Source organism: Oryctolagus cuniculus, chromosome 13 (genome assembly GCF_051225735.1).
Source record: "Oryctolagus cuniculus isolate XC-2025 breed Fujian yellow rabbit chromosome 13, ASM5122573v1, whole genome shotgun sequence".
Classification (NCBI taxonomy): domain Eukaryota; kingdom Metazoa; phylum Chordata; class Mammalia; order Lagomorpha; family Leporidae; genus Oryctolagus; species Oryctolagus cuniculus.
Genome location: NC_142879.1, coordinates 28,417,159 through 28,437,837, shown reverse-complemented (window position 1 = coordinate 28,437,837; position 20,679 = coordinate 28,417,159). Strand labels below are relative to the sequence as shown.

At 46.0% G+C, this 20,679-nt stretch overlaps 1 long non-coding RNA gene and 1 other non-coding gene across 3 annotated transcripts in view; one reads left to right on the top strand and one right to left on the bottom strand.

Moving 5' to 3' along the window:
* Positions 1 to 20,679, top strand: part of LOC103350973 (uncharacterized) — a 265,690-nt gene that overhangs the window by 158,186 nt on the left and 86,825 nt on the right. The window lies entirely within an intron of this gene.
* Positions 19,618 to 19,720, bottom strand: LOC127483613 (U6 spliceosomal RNA). Its single transcript, XR_007910054.2, has one exon. It is a non-coding gene; the product is annotated as a U6 spliceosomal RNA (small nuclear RNA).

The following is a 20,679-nucleotide window of genomic DNA, read 5'->3' as shown; positions in this document are numbered from 1 at the left end:
ATGGCTCCAGCAGGAAGGGAGTATGAGGGTAAGACACATTCCTGTGATGGAATACTTGGCCTAACAGTGTATCTGATTTTTTTTTTTTTTTTTTTTTGGGAGCACCATTTACCATCCGGAGAACCAAAGATACTTCATTGAGAGGATTTTTAAGTTCAAAGGCAGCTAAATGGATAGATTTGCATTCAGGTTGTTTTATCTTTCTACCTACCTACCTATCCATCTATCTATCTATCTATCATCTATCATCTATCTGTCTATCTATCTTCAAGATTCTTGATAGAATTGTGAGAAATACTCTGTTAGAGGGAAAGAGGAGTTTGCAAAGTACAAACATCATTACAAAGAGGAGGCCTAAACAGGGCACCACAAGGGACAGGAAGTAATTGGGAACAGCTCCTGTGATGGTTATTTATTTTGCAAAACTAGGTAAAGCCCTCAGTCTAATAAATGGGAGACAAAGTGCCTTTGGTGAATTAAGCATCAACATAGCCATGAAGTGCCTTCAGCTCAGGGGTTTTATAGACCTGTCATAATGCAGACTTTAGTAAGCTGTGCCCAGGGTGCCAGTGCAATAAGATTACATTTGCTAACTGTTCTCAACTTCCCGAGAGCCCCTGTGGCAGAGGTGCTCTGTGCATTTTTTAGCCCACCTCCAATGCATCTTCTCCCACTTTTCACTTTTATTCTTCTTGCTCCTATTGTTGAGTCTCCGCTTCAAGGTCAAGTCCATGTCACTCTCTTCACTGCTGGGCAAGTCTCTAGTGTCCTCTGTAGCCAATGTCTCCGAGTGAAATCTGGTTATGATAAAATATGTGAGTCAACCCCCGCGGGCTGGCAGTGGATTTCTGGCATTGGTCATGTCACGTAGGCTGAGGGCAGGGGTCCAGTAGACTTTGTCAGTAAGTCCTTCATTGAGATGCAAGCTGTGCTAAAACCACCCAGTGACAAGTGGGACTTTGGTTCCTTTGAGTTTTCTTCCAGCCAGTTTCCCTGCTGTCTCCTGAGATTGCTTTTATGCCTTTTAAACTTACCTGATGGTTCAAACTGTCCCTCTTCCCTAAAGCTTTCACCCATCACTCTGGCCCGATGTTATTTCACGCCTCTTAATTCCTAAAGCACTTGCCAAGGACCATATCTTTAGTTCTTTTAGTTAACAGCTTTGTGTTATCTGTTACGAATAATTATGTAGGTGCAATTATATCAATCATTAACAGAACATAGAACATACATTATATTATATAGCCGTCTATATTATGAAAGCCCATTTCTTCCACGTTGTCAAAATAGATTACAAATTTCTTGAAACTTAAAAATGATGTTTAGCTGAGTGTTTTACAAGTAGTAAGGCGCATAATAGACACTTGTTACATGAAAGCAGAAATGCTGTGTTTGCTCACCTTAATTTATGCTGTCGTCCAGTATATGTCCGTGGAAGTAAGTTTCTAAGATAAATGGGAAGTGGAACTTGGAGCCCTCAGCCTTCCTCATTCGCTGCTCCTTTTGAGATCTGTAAATAAAGAAAGGCCCAGAGAAATTTCCCTGGTTCTACCTCCACCCCTTTCTTTGAAGGCTGTGGTTCTTGACAATGAGGAATGCCAAGCCTCAATTCCCCAAGGGTAATTTGACCTGCTAATTATATGCAAAGACTCAGATCCCTAAAAGAGGGCTTGACTTTGTTGTCACCTGGGAAATGTCAACAAATGACATTATCTCCCTTGGAGCAATCTCGGTGGCTTCTGGCTGGACAAGAAGGGTCAAGAGGAAAGCCAGGTGAGTCAGGGACCTCAGAGTCACCAGGGACTGGGATGGTGGGGCCTCTAATGACTTCCTGTCACTTTGTTCTTGTGGCTGAAATTTTGAAAATTCACCTCGATTCTTTTATGCACCTTTTATTTCTTGAAAGAAACATTACTTTGCTATTTTTAACTTGGAAATGCTCTAATGGGCATGTGCAGCATCCTAACAATTTTCTCATCAGCCAGACTAAGGCAACATCCAGGCCACGTGTGTGCAGTGGGAGCCCGGCCCTTCTCTGCTGAACAGCACTGGTCCTTGGCCAGCTCTGGCCATCTATTGACTCTACCTTGCTAGGCTTGCTATGGGCTAGGTACATACCATATCACTGTACATAATCCTCAATACAACTCTTAGGGAAATATTATTATTTCTGTTTTATAGAAAAAGAGAAAAGTCAGAGAGATATGGAAATTTTCCCTGAGTTAAAGTATGGGACAGGGTTGGTTTCAAGTCTAAGCAAAATCTCAGGAGGCCTTAGAGGCTAGTCTTGATTTTACCATTCTCTGACTGTGTGACTTAGGAAAGACAATGCATAAAACTATAAGTCTCTGACTTTTTCTTAAAATGAAGGGGATAGGCAAGATGGTATAGAAGTCCTCTGTACTACAACGTGGTCACTCACTGCCTGTGGTTATGGACCATTTGATGTGGCTGCTCTGAGTTGAGAAATGTTGTGAGCATACAATCACACTGAATTTCAAAAGCCTCATAGGCAGAAAGTGAAATCTCAATGGCATTTTTTATATTGATTACTTTTTTAATGATAATATTTTGTATATATCAGAGGGAGTTAAATAAACTATAATATCAAAATTGAGCTTACCGATTATTTATTTTTACTTTTAAAAATGTAGTTACTAGAAAACTTAAAATTAAGGGAGGCCCACGTTACATTTCTATTGGATCATGCTTTCTAGACTTTTCTAGAAGTCATCAAGCATTGACATTAACTGCTTGGGTCTAGAGTTGGTGAGAAGAGTAGGAATTGAAGCTGCGGGGGAAAGGGCGGGCTCTTCCAGAGCTCTATCCATAGGGAAGGTCTAAGCTCCGACCACTGGGGCCGAAACTGGCCATTCAGTTTGGAAACAAATCAACTTGTCGTTGACAGCCTATTGGTTAAACCAGCCGGTTTTACTCTTTTCACTTGCACTTCAGCAAGGACAACCACCCTCACGTTCAGAGCTAAAATTCTCCATTTGTGTAATTGTATTTAATCCTTGCAGCAACTCCAAGGAAATAAAATTCCACTAGGCAGATTTCATGCATTTTAAAACTGACACTACAGAGGTTAAGTTACCCAAGGCATAGAACTAGTTAGTGATAGGGCTGGTTTCAAATAGAAATGTATCTGACTCAACAAGTTGTAATAATAATCATGGGGTAAGACTACCTATTCCCAACGCCCTCAGTGTTGCCAGTGGTAACCAGGTAGACAATGGAAAAAATGCACCTGCTTTGTGAGGAGAGTGGTGCTGTGAGACCACCCCTCCAGCCCCTCAGGACGCCCCTGCTTCTGCTCACGGGTCGTTTCTGTCAGTCTCTGGGGCCCTCATTATCCATTGCTCAGGTGGAAGTGCTCCATGGGCTCTGCACCCTAGCAGTTTGGAGAGACTGTATTCTCCAGGTTCTTCCGCTGAAGACAGACAGCAGTGATGCAGATGCAGAGAGTTATTTGCCATGTGCAAAGCTCCACCAACTGATGGGGGGGGGGGGTGGAGCAGGAAAGTTCGCCGGAATTTTCTAACCACTTCCACACATTCAGCTTCAGAGAATTAATGATTACATTTTTTAGAAAAAATGTGAAAACATTTGTTGGAGGATTGAGGGAGAGAGCAAAAGTGAGGGTTCCTAGTCATTTCTTCTGGTTCACTCCCCAGATACAAGTAACAGCTGAGGCTGGACCAAACTGAAGACAGGAAGTCAGTCTGGGTCTCCCACATGGCGGGTGGAGGGATGGGCAGAAACTCGGTTACTTGAGTCATTCTCAGACTGTGCATTAGCAGGAAGTTGGAACCAGGAGCCAAAGCTAGAAGTTGAACCCAGAGACTCTGATGTGAGACACAGGAAACCTAACAAATAGGCCAAACACCTGCCACAAGACTTTTCATATTATTATTTTTAAAAATTTATTTGGGAGGGAGCTAGAGAGAGAAATTTATTAGGCAGAGAGAGAGAAAGAGAAATTTCATCCACTGTTTCTCTCTCCAAATGCTTCCAACAACTGGAGCTAGGCCAGGCTATAGACAGTAGCCAGAAACTTAATACAAGCCCCCATATGGGTGACAGGAACCCAACTATCTGAGCCATCACTGCTGTCTCCCAGGGTCTGGAAAAGCAGAAGCTGGTGTCAGGAACTGGGGCAGGGAATCAAACCCAGAGACTCCAGTGTGGGATATGGATGTCTTAACCACTAGGCTAAAAGCGTAATCTACAGATTAGGTTTTTCAATTCCTTCCAGTATATGATGCTATATGTATTAGGTTCCAATCAAGAGAGAGAAACTACACAGAAATTTGAGCATGAAAAAGTGACTCTAATAGGGAATTGGAATAATGAGGGATTGACTTGGAATGAGGAACGAGAACACTAAGAATATACACTTAGCAGATACAAGAAGCAGCCATTGCACTTAGGGCTTAGATAGAGACCCAAGCAACATCTCCTTCCCATCACCCCTCCTCCAAGAGCTGAGATCCAGATAGTGTTGGAAACAGCCCAGCTATGGCCCATTGGATGGACGAAGGGTAGCTGCACTGATGGAATATGCTGGAAATTTGCCCTCTGGACTCGTTGACACTCAACTTGGTGGCAGGGAGAGCTGTTGGGAAGGAGGTGGCACCTGCTGTGATGTAATCCAAGGTGCTGGAGGGAGCTGCTGCATGGCAGCCAGACACCACGGAAGCCTGGCATGGCGGAAGCTGGCTGCTCCGCTGGGGAGGACGCATGCACTTAGGGACAATGCCTGAGGAGCTACCTTTGCTTCAGCAACTGGTTGCTGGGAAAGCTGCCTGTATGGGCAGAAGCCTGGGAGCTGTGCACTCTGTGGGAGCAGGGCTCTGCAGAAGCCGTGTGTGCCATGGGAGGCTGCAGACAGATAGCACCAGCGCCAGTTGGAAATCCCCTTCCTGCACAGTGTCTCCACCCTGATGCCATCTGCTGATCAGGATTAGCTGGCAGAAGGACAATCTCTAAAAGGCCCAGATCCACCTTTGCAGAGCAAGCTGTAAAGGGCGAATTTGGAGCTGAGAAGTGATACATGGATAACTGGTACACCGTAGAAGAATGGTCTTTAAACTCCGGCCTACAGAAGGAGCAGTACCTGGGAGGTGCTTATGAAAACCTCACTCGTGGACCCTACCCTCTGCCTCAGTGGATTTAGGTTTAGCCCCAGAGGTCACAGTTTTGACAGGTGCACCAGGTAATCTTTTTATTTTTTATTTTTTGACAGGCAGAGTGGCAGTGAGAGAGAGAGAGAGACAGAGAGAAAGGTCTTCCTTTGCCGTTGGTTCACCCTCCAATGGCCGCTGCGGCCCACACACCGTGCTGATCCGAAGGCAGGAGCCAGGTACTTATCCTGGTCTCCCTTGGGGTGCAGGGCCCAAGCACTTGGGCCATCCTCCACTGCACTCCCTGGCCATAGCAGAGAGCTGGCCTGGAAGAGGGGTAACCGGGACAGAATCCGGCGCCCTGACCGGGACTAGAACCCGGTGTGCCGGTGCCGCAAGGCGGAGGATTAGCCTAGTGAGCCGCAGCGCCGGCCTCCAGGTAATCTTGATGGTTGATTTGTTACCAAGAATTTTCACTTGGGTAATTGCAATAGTCTTCTATCCGCGATTCCCTTCTTAACGTTGCATCATCTGTTTTTCACTTAGCAGCCAAATAATCCTGCTAAAATAGAAGCTAGGATATGTCACTTTGCTGTTGAAAATCCTCCAGTGGCTGTTCCCCCACTGGAGAAAAAGTTCAAGTCTTTATAAGGACCTGCATGATATAGGCGCCCACTACCCCTCTGCTACTCTTCTCCCACTTGTTCACTCTGCTGGGTCACATTGGCTTCCTGGTGTACCCTGCTCGCCCCAGCATGAGGACACGTGCTATCAAGGTCCCTTCTTCCCGGGTTCTCCTCTGGGATTTCTGCAAAGCTCATGCTCTCACTGGCTCTTGTCTTTGGTCAAACCTTCCCAACAAGTGCTTCCCTGACCTCCCTATTTAAGATTACAGCCCCCTCTGCCTGTCCCCAACTGCCCTTAGGCCATTCCCATCCTCCTTCCCTGGTTGATTTTTTCCCATGCACTTGCCACCATCTCCCTCCTATGTGCCCCATTTATTCTCTTTGTCTTCAGTCTTGTCCCACTAGAATTTAAACTCCACTTTGATCTGCTTTGTTCACTGCTGTGCTCTCTAGGGCCTTGGCCAGTGCCAGGGACCCTAGGTGCTCAGTGACTGTTTGTGGGATGAATGAAAGCAACCTGCACTTTGAGAATCTTCTCTATGGAGTCCCTGGGATGCGAGGCTGTTGTACTAGTGGCAGCTGAGGCCCTCAACAGGTTCTCAAACACTTAACAGTGTTCACACGCACACAAACACTGGCATGGGCCTTTTAAAGCAGCCATCCCTCATGAACATGGTCTTCTAGAGCAGTGTAGATGTAGCAGATAAAAAGAAACGTCTGCCCCTATTCAGAAGGCGGAGAAGCTGTCTAGTTTATTGAAATAGCACGTGGAGTTTGAGAGAGAAAAAATTTCAGGTCTTCAAAATGACAATTTGAGGGGACAGGAATTTGACCAAATGGTTAAGATGCCTACCAAATGGCTGACCAAATGGTTGGGATGCCTACCTTCTCTGTATCCGAGTGCCTGGGTTCAAGTCCTGGCTCCACATCCTGGCTCTGTATCCCAGCTCCACTCCTGATTGCTACTGCATGCCCTGGAAGTCTGTGGTGATGGCTGATCATTTTGGGGCCCTGCCACCTCCATGGGAGACCTGGGCAGAGTTCCCAGCTCCTGGCTTCAGCCTGGCCCAGGCCTGGCTGTCACGGGCATTTGGGGAGTGAACCAGCTGAAGGGAGCTCTCCTCTCTTTCTGCCTCCTCGATAAATAAGTTATTAAACACAAAATAATGATTTTTTTTAACAAAGTCGGCATTCTCAGTCATGTTCCTTCTAGAAGCCTCTGGATTTAGAAGACAAGGCTCCAGGTAGCAGTGAGGCAGGTCTGTCTGTGTTCTTCCTAGAGCCAGCCCTCTTGTTCTTGGGGAAAGGAAGCATGGCTCTGATGGGCACTTCCTCCAGGCTCTGGAAATTGTCCTCTATCACATCCACATCAGACCTATCCTGCCCGCTCTTAACTCTGAAGGACTGAGTGAATTCCAAGTGTGGCCTTGCTGCGTGAGTCATATCCCCATTTCACATGACGTCCACCTTTTTTAGCCAAGGACATGTAAGAGCTTCTGGGTGAATTATTTAAGGAACAGGCAGAGAGTGAGAGAGAGAGATGAGAGGCACACCCTGAGATTCAAATTTGGCTCAGCAGAATGGGTTGGAGACAAGAAGATAACCTCAACACCTCATGCACACGTAAGACATGAGGGCCAACAGTCTAGAACAAGATGTTAGTCCTGTTCTTGCCCCAGAAATTGACAGAAAAAGAGCACGTTGTGATTGTCAGAAGGAGGAGGAAGAAAATAAGCCGGAGTTGGTCTACAGTTACTGGGTCTACAGTTATTAGGTCTGGTGATGCAGTCCAGGCAGTTTAATGTTAGCATGAAAACTTCATCTCATATTAAAACTTGCTAGCAAGGTATCAGCCACTTATGTGTCACACTATTCGGCTGTTGAGATCACTCCTCATCTGGTTACAGGCATGATGGTCTCCTAATCACCTGCTTTGTAAGAGTTCATGTAAGGCTGGAAAATGCATTTCCTCTTCTAAGAGATGGTGCAAGGTGTGCTGGGTTCTGAGTGGTTCACATGGGAAACTCCAGGAGCCTAAAAAAAAATCTCATTTGACTATTGTTTTATCATCTCTATTTATGAGATGATGATGAGAGATTTGTCTGTTCCAAAGAAAGCCAAATTAGGAAGAACAAGGAAGTAGAATGTGGATAACTGATCCTCTAGTGTCTCTATGAACCATGAAATAAGAAACGTAAGCGAGAGTACATAGATATATTCCTTCCTAAGGTCCAGTTCCCTTTTGGAGCCATCTCTTGTATGCTGCACTTGCCTATACTGGTAACGGATGTGCCTGTAGACTGCCAAATCCAACGGCCTGTTCTCAGGCTGTGTGGTCTGGCAGCAGCATTTGAGAAGGCCCGTCACTCCCTTACACCCGAAACACATCCTTTACCTGGCGTAGACACCTCTCTCTTCTGCTTATTCGTTTATTTTGCTGGTTGCTCCTTCCCAGCTCTTTCGTGGTTTTCTCTTCACCTCTTCCTGGTCCATCCTTGGAGAGCTTAGGGATTGAGTTAAGACCTCTTCTCTGTTGTAGCTCATCGCCGCCATGCAGGGTCATGGTTTCAAGTACCATTTGTCTACCAAGAAGCTCCCAGGTCCTTATCTCAAGCCTGGGCTAATCCTTGAACTAGGATAACAGACCACGGCTTACTTGACACCATCTTCTTTTATATCAAATAGGCGTTTCCAATCTAACAGTCCCCCAAATACACCCCTGATTTCTATACCCCTTAACATTTTCTTCTGGTTTCTCCATCTTATTTAAAGGCAGCTTCCTCTTTCTAGTTGCTCAAGGCTGAAAAGTTTGGCGTTGTCCCTGACAGTGTTTCTCATACCCAGTGTCTGACCTGCCAGCCAATCCTGTTGGCTCTACCTTCACGGTAGGTCTAGAGGCTGTTTCACCAGCTCTACCGCCTTGATCCCAGCCAGCATGAGTCTCCTCAAGGTCACTGCTGAGCTTGCACCTGGTCCTTTTGCTTCAACCCTTGTTCCCTGATGGTCTCAATGGTAGTTGGAGTGACACTTTGAAGATGTAAATCACATCTGCATGCTGAAAACCTTCCCAGGACTTTGCATCTCTGGGTAAACAGCAGAGGCCCCCTCTGATCTGCTGTGGACCCTGCCAGCTCTCTCATGCAATCTACCATTATCTCCCTCACTCGACTCCCACCACGCTGGCCCCTGACCTTCCTCAGACACACCAGTCCTTTCCCAGCTCACAACACATTCCACCCCGGAAAGTTCTTCGAAATGACTTAATGCTTGACTTCCTCATTTCTTCCAGGGTACTCAGCTCAAATGTCACCTAACCTGTGAGGTCTTCCCTGACCCCCCTGAAAAGATAGCAATCTATCTTAACTAGATTTTGCCACATATTGGGGGAGTAATGGCAAATAATAATACAACTCACCAGGTGTGTCTCCCTTTCCTGTCTCTGTGCTCCCCTCACTCTACCTGATTTTTTTCACTTCCTGGTTTGTGTCTACTTATTATGCGACATGTATGTAGGCACTTGTTTATTTATGTGTCTGTGTCCCAACACTGAAATGTAAGTTCCTCAAGAGCAAAGGGACTTTGTTGGCTGTGGTCACTGCTGTGTTCTAGTTGCCTAGGATATCATCTGCCACAAAGAAAGCGTCCAGTACATAGTTGTTGAATGAATGAATATGCAAACAGAAAGCAGCGAATGGTAGATCAGGCTGTGAATTTAGGAGGGATAGGTAGAGATGGCTGCCTTTGGAGAACTAGTTTGTGGAGATGGTGATAGCGTCTCTTTCCTTGGAGGACCTGCAGCTCAGAGGTTAAATGCTTCAAATATATGGTCTGTTTGGACTTGCACTTACTAGCTGTTTGCCTTTGGTCAAGATATTTACCTTGGCATGGCAGGTGCTGTGGCATAGTGGGTAAAGCTGCCGCCAGCAGTGCCAGCATCCCATATGGGCGCCGGCTCGAGTCCTGGCTGCTCCACTTCCAATCCAGCTATCTGATATGGCCTGGGAAAGCAGTAGAGGATGGCCCAAGTCCTTGGGCCTGTGCACCCACGTGGGAGACCCAAAAGAGGCTCCTGGCTCCTGGCTTCGGATAGGCACAGTTTCAGCCATTGCAGCCAGTTGGAGAGTGAACCAGCGGTTGGTAGACTGCTTTCTCCCTCTGCCTCTCCTTCTTTCCCTGTGTAACTCTATTTCAAGTAAAATAAATAATTCTTTAAAAAAAAAGAAAAAAAAAGATATTTCCCTTGGTGAATGTTAATTATAAACTAAGGATAATTATAGAACCTACTTTAAGATTACTATGAAGAAAAATACATTAAAATGTTTAGCACAATGCCTATGCGTAATAAGTGCTCAATAAACATTAAAATGCTTTTTTTGGAGTACAGAATAAAATGTTGGCTTGGATGTCCCCTAGAACATCAACAATGACTAGCCTGAGGTTTGGGATTGTGGATGATTTTTATTTTCTTCTTTTGGCTTCTCTTTTCATATTAAAAAAAATGCACCAGTATTATTTACTCTTAAAACAAATGAGAACTTTTTGCTTTAAAAGAATTAAACCACTGCAATTTGCTTTGCTAGGGTTGGGTCAAGTGGACTGGTCTGAATGCATCTGATGTTCTCCTCTGGTTCCTATCAGTCCTTTTATCCCTGCTATTTCTAAGCCAACGGTAGGCACATAAGAGCCGATGTTCTGAGGACAGGAGGTAGACAAGGCACGAGCAAGAATGGATGCTCTTAGTTGTGAACTGAAGAGGTCCAGATGCTGCAGGCTGGAGCTCCTGGGTCTGAGTTTCCATTTCATGGCTTGTGATGACTTTAACTTCAGGCAGCCTGTGCAGGGGAAAAAAGAGAGCATAAACCAATTCCACTTGGTTTCCAGCGTTGAAAATGCTCTCTACTGAGACGAAGTCTGAAAACAGGATGTTGAGACAGCTGTAGTCAGATGCATTGAAGCTAGAGACGCTCTAGAACGGCACTGTCGAATGGAAATGGAATATGAGCCAGAGTCATTTGCAATTTTCTAGTGTCCAGCTTTCCAAGGGAGAGATCAAAGCAAGTGAAATTAACTTTAGGAGCAAATTTCATTGAATCTAGCATATCTATATTACCATTCCAACACGCAGTCAATGTACAAAAAATATTAATGAGGGTTTTTTTTTGTTTTTGTATTTATCCTTCAAAAGTTAGTTTGTGTTTTACGTTTACATGTTATGTTTTATGTTGGGTTCAGGCTACAGCTAATTCCAAGTGCTCAGAGGTCGGCAGCCTCAGTGCTGGGTAGGGCAGCTGTAGACCACGCAGTTACCCCTCCAGGAATGAAGGTTCCCAAGAGTGAGCCAAAGTTGTCTTTGTTTTCCCTTCTATCTTATCACTATCTCTTCTCAGAGGGCCTCCAATGTGTCTGGCCATTTCCTGCCAGGGTCATTCTCTGATGGTGCCAATCTTTCCCAGAAAAGGAGTGGTTCCTGGAAAAGATAGGGCCTGTTGAGAAACACAGAGGGGCAGGCAGCGAGCCATTCTGAGACTGCTCCGTTGTCCCAGAGACAACCGAGGATACCGCGTGTGGTGGTGGACGACTGGTGGACACGGCGTAGCTTGGGTTAGAAACCTTCAGATTAGCAGAGGGAACCCAGATCCCTGGAGAGCCAGACAAGTGGAAGTCTTGTGGTTTGTCTCCCTGCTGGGAAAGTGCCTCCATCCTGACTCCTGGTTGTGGTTGTCCTGTTGCTCTCCTGTTCCTCTTCTCCAAACGAAAGGGAACACGAGATAAAGAAATATGTTTATCTTGCCTGCAGGCTGGACGAGTGCATTTGTTAGCTTGGAGCAGGGGTTTGAATGTGACCAGCTACTTCATCTGTCACAGGGGGACACTTATCTGTGTTTGGAAGATTTAATTTTTCCCAATAAAGAACTGTCTAAATAGGTCTAATGAGCCTTGAGGGCTCTCCTTTGCTTTCAGAGTTTGCAGCAAGCTGAGAACCCTTAGTGCACGCTGGGCGCTCAGGGCCTGTGCTGGCCGCCACAAGGCAGAGCGGGCAAAGGCCAGCCTCGTTCACATTCTGGGGGCTGCACTTGGCCTTGGGATGCCCAAGTCCTCCCATCCAAGGGGCTTCCACTGGGGAATGATTAGTTCAGATGATTTTTTTTCTTTATACGTATGATAATGTGCATAATCTTTTGTTTGTAGAGCTGGCAGAGTGCTCTCCAGTGCGGGAAAGGGCACGGTTAAAAATGTGAAAGCAAGAGTGACACCGGAGGCTGCCGGCTCCAAAGGAGACCAGCCTCTCCTCCACGACTCTCCAGCAGCTACCGCCTTTACTATTTTCTCTCTTTGTTTTATTAGGAGAGTTTCTGTCTAATTAAGTTCCAGCAGAGTGAGTGTGTATGTCATGTGTGTGTGTATGTGTGTGTGCATGTGTGTGCGTGTGTGCGTGCACCAGGGTAGAGAGAATGAGGAAAGAGAGGGGAGATGGAACAAATGAAAATAAAGGAAGGAGGAAGAGAAAGGAGAAAGGGGGGAGTGAGGCGCAGAGGGGACATCATCAACGTCATTGCCAGGAAAGGCCCCAGAAGCTACAGCTGGGGAAACAATGCAGTGGAGAGCGAAGTGACTCACCTGCAGCCATGCACGTGACTGATAGAGCCACGGAGCTCGTCCACGGCTCTGTGCCCCCTGGACCTCCAGGAGGAAAAGGAGTAAAGAGTGATAGAGGCGGGGGCCTTTCAGGACATGGTGGGTTCTCGTTTCAGGGATGTGTCATCCATGCTGGCGCTTGGCAATGAAAAAATTCTCTCTTCCTGCCCTTCTGCACAGCCACCACCACCACAGTCCCAGCCCTGGCCACGCCTTCCAAGCAAGGGTGCTCCTCTCTGGTCTGAGTTCGCAAGTCAGATGGATAAGATGCAGCAACCAGAACCCCAGGTCCACATTTGTTAAGACTCCACATATTCACACATTTCCTTTGGGATCTCACGTGCTTCTTTCTTAGGTTCCTCATGTCAGTAGAACAAACTATATACACGCACATACACACAAATATATCACACGTGCTGAGTGGAAGTGAAGTTGTTCATGTTATGATCCCAGCTCTGGCATGAGTTTGCTAACTTCTCTTACTCTTTGCTTCAGTTTTCTCTCCTGAGGAATGGGCAAGTTGGCCCCCTGACCTCTGACCTTTGAGGTCCTTTTTAACTTTCATTGCCAGGGGATGCAAAAGCAGACTGGTTTTGAGGAAAGCGCTTGGGCTCATTTAGTGGCTGTGAAACTAAGCAATTTAAAAGCTCTCTCTGGCCCCACTTTCCCCACTTGTGAAAAAAAATGCAGCTAATGTTTCTGTCCAGAATTTTGAAGTAGAAGAGGGACCAGCATTGTGGCATAGTGGGTAATGCTGCTGCCTGCAGTGCCAGCATCCCATAAGAATGCCAGTTTAAGTCCTGGCTGCTTCACTTCAGATCCAGCTTTCTGCTATGCCTTGGGAAAGATGGCCCAAGTCCTTGGGCCCCTGCACCCATGGAAGAAGCTCCAGGCTCCTGGCTTCGAATCGGCCCAGCTTGCTCTGACCATTGTGGTCATTTAGGGAGTGAACCAGTGGATGGAAGACTTCTCTTTCTCTGCCTCTCTATAATTTTGCCTATCAAATAAATAAATAAATCTTTTAAAAAATAGCTTTAGGTAGGAGTGATGTATATGAGGTGGTGGCCAGCAAGGTCTTGGGGTAGGTGAGAGAGGGTGTGTTTTTAAATTTTCTTTCTTCCTTCCTTCCTTCCTTGTTTGTTTGTTTGTTTGTTTAATCCTCTGTTTTCAGGTGAGAGTCCAGTCTGAAGCTGGCTCATACCAGCTTGCCAAAGCATACATGTCCATTGCTTCCCAGCTGTGCATTCACTGGGTCTCCTTATTGCCAGCAATTTTTCGCAGTTGAAATATTTGCACTATGGGAATGGTCAGATGTTGAAAATCAGGCTTTTTCCCCTCCTTGAAAAGTTAGTTGTTGAATGTTACCAGCAATCCACTGGGAGTACCTTTCTAGTTTACTTTGATTCTGATTTCTCTGGGTTTTAAGCATGTTATTCATATAAGCAGTGGCTATAGATAGAGTTGCCAGAGGAGAAATACAGGATATCCAGTTACATTCTTTTTTTTTTCTAGTTTTTTTTCCCCAAAGAAACATTTTATTTAAGGAATACAAACTTCATGCATTTCATAAGTACAACTTTAGGAATACAGGGATTCCACCATACCCACCCTTCCACCCACACTCCCATCCCTCTTTCACCTTCCTCTCCCATTCCCAGTCCTATTCTCCAGTAAGATCCATTTTCAATTAACTTTATACACAGAAGACCAATTCTATACTAAGTAAAGAGTTTAACAATTTGCACAAAAAAAGAAAAAAAAAGCTGTTCCTCAACAATTGAGACAAGGACTGCTCAAAGTCATTTCATCTTGAAGTTAATTTCACTTTTTTTTAGAAACTTAATTGACTTTAAAGAAGCACCCAAGAATGATACATCTTTTATGAGCACTTAGACATAATTATAATACAACTCTTTGAGGACAGAGGTCCTTCATGGGAAGGAGAAGTTAGTGTACAGTGACTCCTGTGGTTAATTTAACAATTAACACTCTTATGTATTATGTCAGTGATCAATTGAGACTCTTGACATGAGCTACCAAGGCTATGGAAGCCTTTTGAATCCACAAACTCCATCAGTATTTAAACAAGGCCATAAGCAAAGTGGAAATTCTCTCTTCCCTTGTGAAAAAAGTGCATCCTTCTTTGATGACCACTTCTTTCCACTTGGGTCTCACCTACTGAGGTCCTTCATGTAGGACACTCTTTGCCACAGTGTCTTGCCTTTCCAAACCTGAAATGCTCTCATGGGCTTTTCAACCACACCATAATGCCTTTAGGGCTGATTCTGAGGTCAGAGTGCTAGTTAAAGCAATTGTCATTCTATGAGCCAGTTACATTCTAACTGCAGATAAATGATGAATAATGCTTTAGGATCATGTCTCTTGCCAAATTGGGATGTAAATATACTTAAAATACTGTTGGTCATCTGAAATTGAAACTGAACTAGGTGCCTTGTATTTTTATTTGTTAAATCTACCCACCTTAGCTCTGGAAAAATCTGGTCCCACAAAGTGAAGGTCATGCCTTCCAAGATGCTGATGGCCCAGGAGAGAGACTTGACCATACAACATTTGAAATCAGAAAGCTAGCTGGGAACTTTGTATGCTATGATCCTCATTATCATCATGGCCACTGTGATGGTGTGAAAGCTTCCTACAAAGTTCATGTGTGGGAGTCTTAATCCCCAGGACAACAGTGGTGGGAGGTGGAATCTGATAAGAGGTGATTATTAGGGTAGAGCCTTCACGAATGGATTGTCATTCGTGGGCATGGTTATCACAAGAGTGGATTTGTTCTAACAGCCAGTTTGGCCCTCTCTTGCTGTCTAGTTCTTGTCCTCCCTTGCCTTTCCACCTGCCGCCTTGAGATGACGCAGCACAAAGACCCTCACCAGAAGCTGCTGCCATACTCTTGGACTTCCTGCCTTCCAGAAGCTTGAGCCAAATAAATCTTGGTTCTCTAGAAATGGCTCAGCTTCAGGTGTTCTGTTACAGCAGCAGCAGATGGACTAAGATGACCCTCAACCCTTTATTCACCGTTGACTCAACAACTATCGTGTGCCACTCACTGTTCTAGCTTCTGAGAGTTTAGCAGCAGACAAAATATAAAACCTCTTTTTTCATAGAACTTCTCGCTGTTTTGGGGGGAGACAGACAATCCATAAGAGAAAACAGTAAAACACAGTGGAGGAGGGTCCTGCGGGAGGGGAGGGCACAGACCTTTCTGGAAAAGCATGTCCTGGGTGGAGGCATCAGCAAGTGCAGCCTCCCGTCTATCCCTCCTTGAATCCTAGCAGTAGCCCAGGGCGGAATGCACTGTCCTGACTCCCAGTCTGGGCCGGAGAAAAGTGAAGATTTGGGAGATTAAATGTCTTGTGCAGGTCAAGAAGTTATTCAACCAATGAGCATTTACTCTCCTGCTCTGAGGTGTGAAGGGACTTAAAAGTGAATGAAAAAAATGACATTGAAAGATAGGTTTGTTTTGGTGTGAAAATGATCAGGAATCCATGCATAGGGTTTTTCCTAACAGACAGTTTCATGCATTTTTTTGATGCCTCCAGTTTTCAGAAAGGTGCTTCTGATTCTGTATGCACTCCACCTGGCTTGGTCTGGGGCAGGCTCATCCCCTCCCTCCCCCCCCCCCCCCCCAGCAGCAGGGCCACTGCAGGCCAGAGAGTCTGGCATGGCACCCACCTGGCTTGTGGCTGCCTGAGCAGCCTGTCTCCACCAGGAAGCTGGTGACTGTGGGGGCAGGGCTGGCAGCGACCCCCCAGGTCCCACTGAGAATGTTGACCTTGCACCTAAAAAGGATACATTGTTTTCAAACAAGGCTTCCTATTCCTGCCAGATAAATGGAGGCATTAACAATGTGCCCAGGTTGTAAAATGTTGGCCCCGGTTTCTAGTTTTTTAGCAGGGAACTTTCTGTCAACAGAGTGGCCTTTTCCTCTCCATTCATAAGGCCCGGCTCTCGTTTCAGGGCTGGAGGTGGCCCCAGGGTGGGTAGAGACACAGTCGGCCCAGCCTCCCAGCCTTGATAACATTGTTATTCTTAGCAGTCTCTGGAATCCCTGTATTCTCAGCAGCTCTGGCTGTCTGGGATCCATTACCTCTGGGGACCTGCCACCAGTGACTGAGACCATGCACCTGCGGGCTCCTCGCTGGTTCTCCAACCCCAGTCCCACGTCCTCCGCACCCCTGGTGCTACCTTGACTTCTTGCTTCTGCCCCAATGCCATTGCTGTGTGTCCGCTCTCTCTCCTTTCCTTTCCCCTTCCAGGCTGCACTCAAAACTTCCCACACCCAAGATGTCCTCCCTACCGCTGTACACCTTGAGCACTGACTTCGCAACAACTCATGGCCTCTTATTTGCTGGTTTCTTCCTAAGAGAGATTTTTTTTTTTTTTTTTTTTTTTTTGACAGGCAGAGTGGACAGTGAGAGAGAGAGACAGAGAGAAAGGTCTTCCTTTTTGCCGTTGGTTCACCCTCCAATGGCCGCCGCGGCCGGCGCGCTGCGGCCGGCGCACCGCGCTGATCCGATGGCAGGAGCCAGGATCCAGGTGCTTCTCCTGGTCTCCCATGGGGTGCAGGGCCCAAGCACCTGGGCCATCCTCCACTGCACTCCCTGGCCACAGCAGAGGGCTGGCCTGGAAGAGGGGCAACCGGGACAGAATCCGGCGCCCCAACCGGGACTAGAACCCGGTGTGCCGGCGCCGCTAGGCGGAGGATTAGCCTAGTGAGCCGCGGCGCCGGCCTTCCTAAGAGAGATTTATGCTTTGCGTATGTTGTCACTGCAAAGTGACATGAAGTGCCCTGAAGTGTTTTCATGTGTCTTCACAGCCAGGTGGTCAGTGCAGACTCTTGGAGCCTAATGATCCCAGTGTGCAGTCCTTGAGGGTAGGAGAGTGTCTCTTTCCCCTCATTAAGGGATTAAATATTTGCAGTCAAGTGTGTAAAGTGCACTAATCTTGAGTGCACAGCTCAATGTACACACACACATATACACACACAGAGTTGATAACCAACACCCAGATCAGTTGCTGAGATAACCAGTTTTGACACCAGTGAAATGGCTTAAAACGCTTTTTCATCCCACATAGCAAATTCTTGATAGACTTCTTTATTTGTTTATTTATTTGAGAGGCGCGTGCGCGCGCACACACACACACACACACACACACTGCAAGAACCAGGACTGGGCCAGCCCAAGGTTGGGAGCGGGGAACTCAGTCCAGGTCTCTCACGTGCGTTGAAGGAGCCCAGCTACTTGAGCCATCACTACTGCCTCCCAGAGCCTCACACTGGTGGGAAGGAAGCTGGAGTCAGGAGCCTGCAGCCTGGGCTGAGTCTTGAACCCAGGGACTCTGTTCAACATGGGACGCATCTTAACCTACATCTTAGCTGGATGAATACATTTTAAAATTAAACCCTATTATGTTGTGTACCCAGTGATTGCTTCGGAGGGCTGTGCTCAGTTGGCTGGTTGAGGTCTGTGCTTGGTTCTTAATGAGTTAACGGAGTTAGCCTGGGGTTGTATATCAGTAGCTTTGCTTGATGCTGGATTTAAACACAGTGGAAACCCAGTTAAGGGCAGTGCTGTTCAGTACATCAGTATGCCCACTGAGCCAAGGAGACCCATTTATTTTTAATTGAATTAAATTGCTCACAAAATGAAAGTAGCATACTTTCATTAATATTTAATTACATACAGTGTTAAACAATGATTACAAAGAAAACTTTGCAGCTTTTTTTGTGTCTGCTTTTTTATTACTTTGTTGAATGAGATACTTTTATTGGCTGTTTTATGCTTGAAATTTTAAGGGCCCTACTCTTGTACCACTTCAAAAGTGCTTAATTGGCATAACTCAGATGAGTGAGGTAGTAGGTTGGCTGTGATGTTGGCATTGTGTGTATATGATTGTGTGTACATATATATTTGCTATAGCTTCAATCAGTGGGCTAAAAATGGATATTAGTGGGTACAATCAGGGCCTTTGGCAAAGAGGACCTATATTATAGATATCTTAAGGTAAGCCAGCCATGCCCACCCCTCCAGCAATCTCTATGTAAGCTGAGAAATGACATTACTTTTTGTAAGAGGCCATCCCAAAGGAAAGAGAATTCCACTTTGCGTGACAGCTTATTTCTGCTTACTGTCAATTTGATCTCATATTGTAAAGCAGTGATTCTCAAACTTTGGAGTACCTAGGAATTCCTTAAAGTGCTTGTTAAGAAACAAATTCTTTGGTCACATGGCTAGCAATTTTAACTCAGTGGAATCTGCGTTTTCTGCAAGCATCTACCATATTGGTTCTGATGCCGAAGGTTGGAACATGACACTTGGAGATATTTCATCACGAAGGTAGAGCACAGCATTGAAGAGATCATCTCATCTAGTTTCTCTGACTAAGTATCACATAGAACCTGATTAGATAAATAAAAAGAAAGAGAAAGATTGCTGCTGTGATTAAAACAATGATGAGGTCTCACGGTTCCCATTTCGTCCTTGTCTCCTCTTGGCCTTGTTGTGGCAGGTTAGGGCCCCAGAACCAAAGCACTTGGAGGTGCAGTCTGGAAATGCCTCAGTAAATGCTGATGTCAGTGTTGACTGGTTAGGTAAATTTATAACATCATGCAGGAGTTGTCTCAGAGGTGTCCAAAGATAATGTAGCTTCTGGGAGAAGTGGTGCAGAATCCCTGTCATAGAGGGATTGGAAGCAGTCATAGGCTGCCACAGCAAAGATAGTTGCCTGCTCATTCATTTATTCATTCATTCATTCAACAAAATGTACTGAATGACCATGATGCAATGGACCTCAGGCTGGCACTGAGGATCCAGCAGCAGTGGGTGACACAGACACGGTCCCTGTCCTCTCGAGACTTGTGTCCTGCTGGGGAGATAGAGACGGCAGATACGCAAGCAAACACATCAAGGTTATGGACAACACAAAGCAGCCATGGGTTCGCCAGAGAAGGTCTCCCAGAAGAGGTGATATTTGAGTGGACACCTGAATGATGAGAGAGAGACCCCCTTGGGGAGAACCAAGAGCAGGGACTTTGGTGCAGAAGTCTCAATACTTGGAGGTAGGAGTGAAGAAAAGATAGAAGGCAGGAAAGCTGTAGCATAGAGAGCAAAAGTCCGATATGACATGTAGGTAGAGAGAATAGCAGAAGTTTGGCTGTTATGGAGGCCATTCTGACTTTGGGTATGTCGTTGAGCAAGTGACCATGCTAGACTATGTTTGCATAAATTTGTGTGTCATCCTTGCACAGGTGCTGTGCTAACCTTCTCTGTATCATTCCAATTTTAGTATATGTCCTGCTGAAATGAGCACATAGACTATATTTTCAAACTGATGCAACCACATCTTCCCTCTTCTACTTTCTTCTGCAATGTGAGTTTCTCTCTCCCTTCTTCAAACAGTGAAGTTTTTTTCTCTACTGTATCTTAAATCTGGGTGGGCCCTGTAACTGCTTTGGCTAATAAAATCTGCACATGCTCTGCAAGTTTCAGGAATGCCCCTCAATTGGCCTGGCAGAGTCTTGTTCCTGCTCCTTGGAACATTCACTCTTGGGACCCTCACTTTTTTTTTAAGAATTTATTTGAGAGGTAGAGTTGCACAGAGAGAGGGAGAGACAGAAAGGTCTTCCATCTGCTGGTTCACTCCCCAAATGGCCACAACTGCCATCAGCTGGGCTGATCTGAAGCCAGGAGTCAGGAGCTTCTGCCTAGTCTCTCACGCAGGTGCAGGGACCCAAGCACTTGGGCCATCTTCTACTGCTTTCCCAGGGCACAACAGATAGCTGGATTGGAGGAGGAGCAGCCAGGACATGAACAGGCGCCCATATAGGATGCCAACACTGCAGGCAAAAGCTTAGCCAACTACACCACAGCACCAACCCCATGGCCCTCCCTGTTATGACCCAGCCACCACACTGTGAGGAGCCCTGGCTGCATGAAGAGACTAAATGTGGGTACTGTGGTTGACAATGCTAATTAAACTCAGCAGTCATGCTAGTCCAGAAGGGTCCCCAGTGTGGGTGTCCAGTTCCATGGAGCCTTCAGATATTTGCAGCCCAGCCAGCACCTGACTGTAAGTGCAGGGAAAAATCCTAAATGAAAACCACCCAGCAGAGCCCAGTCATCCCAGAGGACCAGGAGGAATCATAACAGACTCTTATAAGCCATTATGTCTTGGAGGTGGATGCTTATTCAGACATAGCCATCTGGACCAGTGACTGTTCAACACTGAGATGCCCTCATAATGTTTGTCTGGGGTGCTAGTATAGTTCT